General features: G+C 43.4%; 1 long non-coding RNA gene across 2 annotated transcripts; it reads right to left on the bottom strand.

Moving 5' to 3' along the window:
- Window positions 1–377: 377 nt before the first annotated feature.
- Window positions 378–4,368, bottom strand: LOC109529854 (uncharacterized). Of its 2 annotated transcripts, XR_002170898.1 has the most exons (3): window positions 4,107–4,368; window positions 1,299–1,434; window positions 378–887 (listed from the first exon to the last, which is right to left on the bottom strand). It is a non-coding gene; the product is annotated as an uncharacterized LOC109529854 (long non-coding RNA). The 2 variants fall into 2 exon arrangements; XR_002170899.1 differs by lacking the exon at window positions 1,299–1,434.
- Between the last annotated feature and the right edge of the window lie 251 nt (window positions 4,369–4,619).

The raw sequence follows: 4,619 nt of genomic DNA, 5'->3' as shown, positions 1-4,619 counted from the left end.
GGATGAAAATTATCTTGAAAATGCAGCACACATTGAACTGCGTTTCATTGCTGTCCAATAAAAAAAATGCACTATCATTCCAATCTAAAAGGGTTGTTAGTTCTTTTTTTTAATCACAAAAAAAAAAAAAACTGATAGAAATACACATTAACAGAATTTGGGGAGGAATGTTTTTTGTGTCTGTCTGTGTGAGCTGTTTCTCTGTTCCACACCATCAAAATCATGTAATTGCCACTAAATGTGATTGATTGACACACTCCTGCAGCACTTTTCTTTTTTACCTGATTTGCATGAGAACTCTCCAGAAAGCAGCAACAATACAAAAAGTGCACATAAAAAAAAGTTATCCACATGCACCCTTGACTCTCATCTCAACCTTGGTTTTTACATATTTAATATTGTTTTTCACTCTGAGGAGCATGTTAATTCCCTACAGCAACTTGCACTGCTCTTGCGTAACCTTCCAACTTTTTTTTTTGTTCTTCAAAGTAGTAGTTATTCGATCAAGATCCCAACTAAAAATTAAATTGTACTTGAGTCATTTGATTGAGGGATACGCGTTTGAGTGTGGTAAGCAGGAAAAAGGGCAACATACCTTGTACAGTGGGCTGCCCGAGCATTGATAACAATCAATGGAGCGCATTGGTTTCCGCAAATCGCTCGCTTCTTTTCAGTGTAACCGGTTTACCTGCGGGCAAAGTCAACACCAGATAGGACATCTCTTTGGAGACGATCAGTATACATAGATTGTATACGTACATTATACAATTGGTTGTTTGGCCTTGGCGAAGGGTCTGGTCTCTCGTTGGGAATGCTGTATGAACACATGTTCTTGTATTTTATGTTCAGGTACAAGGTCGTCAGGTTGTCATCTGCGCAATCGTTGGCTGTGAGCAAAGGAGGAACAGAAGAAAGTCAATGTGTTGAGGCAAACGGTACGCCGCCAACGTTAGACACAACAGATGACGGTTGGCGAGTCGGCGCGCAGCGTCAGGACAATCGAGCTAAGGTTATTTGTCATTCGATGAGGAGGCTTTCTGAGAAGTTCATTAACTTTGATTGATCCCTTTCCAAACATCTTTTCACTGTGGTTGGCAAGAAAGGTAAAGCGAGGTCGAGAGTTCTCCATTTTGACATTTTAAGCAAAGTGTATCATATCATATATATATATAATTTTAAAAATATATATTAAAAAAAATAAAGGGAACACTTTACATTGTGCTGTTTGAGCGTTCCCTTTATTTTTTGGAGCAGCACATATCGCTATCTACGGCGCTCGTGAACCAATGAAACGCAACCTCGTTTGCTGCTTCATTGATCAAAACTGGCGTGAGGTCCCAAACGAGCAAGCTGCTCAGGCTTTCGCATGCCTCCGCACACGCTTTGCGATGTGATGCAAAGGTAAACAAGAGTCCATCCTCCCGTTGATTTTGTCTGAGGACAGAAACTGCACGTGAACAAGACAAGAACAGGAAGAGGACTTTTTAAAGCGACCCGAGCCAAACTTGTCAAACGCAAAGTTATGACAGCCAGTAGAGGTGGGCAGATTGATATTGAAATAGGAGTACAAGGATACAAGGCTCCCTGATACTGGAGTCCATTCCCACAGCAAAGCTAAAAATACTATTTTGTCGAAACAGTAATTCTTAATTTTGGATTATTTTGACAGCAGTGGTGTCTTCCATTAGCATTATTTTTGTTTTACTGTTTGCTGATTGGGACTTGAATGTAACACAGTAGTTCCTGCTTCATGTGTTTCATCCATCCATTCATTATCTGAACCGCTTTATCCTCACGAGGGTCGTGGGCGCGCTGGAGCTGTCTTTAGGCAGTAGGCGGGACGCACTATGAACCGGCTGCCAGCCAATCGCAGGGCACACATAGACGAACAACCATTCTCGCTCATAATCACCCCTCGGGGCAATTTAGAGTGTTCAATCAGCCTGCCATGCATGTTTTTGGAATGTGGGAGGAAACCGGAGTGCCGGGAGAAAACCCACGCAGGCCCAGGGAGAACATGCAAACTCCACACAGGGTGGCCGGGGCCCGGAATCGAACCCGCGACCTCTGCACTGTGAGGCGGACGTTGCTAAAAAGGAACAGTGTTATCAAACATGTTTGGATTGGTTGCTGAGATGAGAAGGATAAAAGCAGAACAGTCGATACCTGATGCTGACGTATTGATACTGTACCGCTTGGGGCTCATGGTTTGATGTGTCATTTAGCTGGTTTGATCCCCTCTAAAGGGTGCGCTTACAAACTGCCCTTCCTCTCTCTTTTGCGCACCAACAGCGAAGGCAATCTGTGAGCATCTCATAAGATATTTAAATGTCACCTGCGCATGTTGTGTGTGCGTGTGCATCTGCGTGTGCGTGTGTGTGCGTGTGTGTGTGTGTGTGTGTGCGTGTGTGTGTGTGTGTGTGTGTGTGTGTGTGTGTGTGTGTGCGTGTGTGTGTGCGTGTGCGTGTGTGTGTGTGTGTGTGTGTCTGTTCCCTCAGGAAGCAAGATATCGAGGAGACACGCTAATAAATATCCACAGCGCCCTCTAGCGTCTGCTGTGTGAACTGTTCTAGATGCAACCTATACGTTTGTGTGCGTTGGTGCGTGCGTGCGTGTGTGTGTGTGTGCGTGTGTGTGTGTGTGTGTGTGTGTGTGTGTGTGTGTGTGTGTGTGTGTGTGTGTGTGTGTTCAGCTTGATCCAGCTCCGAGTTGCCAGCACATTTATCATGATTTAAATCACTGATGGTGACCTGAAAAACGGCCAAAATTAAAGAGCACGACCTGAAAGAAAGTTTTACCAACTTTTACCAATTCTAACGACCATGAATTTAAAATAAAAGCATCTATCTATCTATCTATCTGTCTATCTATCTGGAATTAACTAGCTAACTAACTAGCTAACTATTAAGCTAGCCAGCTTTGTAGCTAGCCAGCTTTCTGTCTGTCTGTCTGTCTGCTTCTCTCAGCCTCCTTCATCACTAATCTGAGTCTCGGCTAATCTAAATATCGATCTGGAGCTAACTAGCTTGCTAACTATTAAGCTAGCTAGCTAGCCAGCTTTCACCCTGTCTATCTGCCTCCCTCAGCCTCCTTCAGCACTAATCTGAGTCTCGGCTAATCGATGAAGAGTTTGTTACAACACTTTTATCCAAACAATACAAAAAAAGCAACAAATACCGTACATCTTGACAAGGTTGAATTCCGAGAGCACGTTCAGTAATATGCCATTAAAATGTTTTGCCAATAAACATCATTCCCTTCTAGCAGCGTTTCACTGCGGTTTTAAAAAGTCCAGCGTGGCTGCCGTTTCTTATAAAAGAGACGCCTTTTATAAAGACGTCGTCTGTTAACACCTACTTGCACCACAACTTGGCATGTGGATGTGTGGGGCAGCTGAAATGTCGAAAGGTCAGATAGCACTGTGTGCAATGTGTTGAAAAGGAAGAATTTATTAACGTCGGTGAAAGAAAAGTTGTTTTTCACCATGACACCGAGAACTGCAGAGGTTTGAGTCTGACTCCGACCCCAATGTGCTCTATCGCTAAAAGAGGCTCAATCCACAAGGCGGACCAGATGTCATATTTATCCCAAACGCAGCCACATTTTGAACCCAAACATGCAGAATTTTAGTTGATGGAAGTGAAGCAACGGCAGTGTAAGCAGTACAGCGAAGACACACATTGTTGCATATTTTTCTTTTGGACCGAGAGTACTTTCATTTATTTGCAAAAAAAAAAAAAAATGATATGCTTTCGTGCTCTGGTCTACAGCAAATCTTGCTGTTGGTGTTGTTAAGATGAATGAATTATTGGTGGGTTTTATTGTTTCCATCTACCTTTGAGATATCCCGTTTTGTCCTAAAGTGGAAGTCGTTCAGAATATTTTTTTGTTTGTTTATTTATTTATTTTGTTTTGGCATTTCTGTTGCTGGTCACCGGTCACTTTTTAAAACTCGATTGTTTCGTCTTGCTATGAGCGTGAGTATTAATATCAAGGAACAAGATGGCGGCTTTTTCGCGGCGGCAGATGGCGCGCTTTGCTTCAATCCAAGTCTCAGCTGCTGCCTCACATATCGCAGTTGTCAGATGAGGAGGAAAAGAACACACCTTCTGTCTCTCACTCTCGCCGCATTGTGACTTTCTTTGCGGATTCTTCGCCTTCTTCTTTTTCGTCTCCTCCACGTGGCGGCCGGGACAACTCACGTGGCGAGAGACCCCAGCGTCCTTTTTTTTTTCGGTTTTCCAGCCGTCCTTTTCCAAAGCTAAGAAGCCAAACCCAGTTGGCTCGGGAAGAGCCGCCGGTCAATCGCTGGGCGGATGAGTTTTAATTGGCCAGCTCACTTGCTCGAGTATGTGTCCAAAAAGAAGCGCGTCTTGAGCGTGATGTCATAAAAGTGGCATTGGCAATCTATCATAGGCTGATGGTTGCTACAGAAACACATACCCTCAGTCGCTGTGGCTGCTGACAGCATCTTACATTTAGTCGCCGCCGTGCACAATATCGCAAGATCACACCGCGGCATTGATTTTGATACTTTTTTTTAAAATAATTAATTTGGTGCTCTTGAAATCGCTAAACTATCAATACATTGTCATGACTTTTTTGTGCCTTTTTTTTTT

The sequence above is a fragment of the Hippocampus comes genome, unplaced genomic scaffold (assembly GCF_001891065.2).
Source record: "Hippocampus comes isolate QL1 unplaced genomic scaffold, H_comes_QL1_v1.1 scaffold62, whole genome shotgun sequence".
NCBI lineage: Eukaryota > Metazoa > Chordata > Actinopteri > Syngnathiformes > Syngnathidae > Hippocampus > Hippocampus comes.
This window is presented reverse-complemented; position numbering and strand designations above follow the sequence as displayed.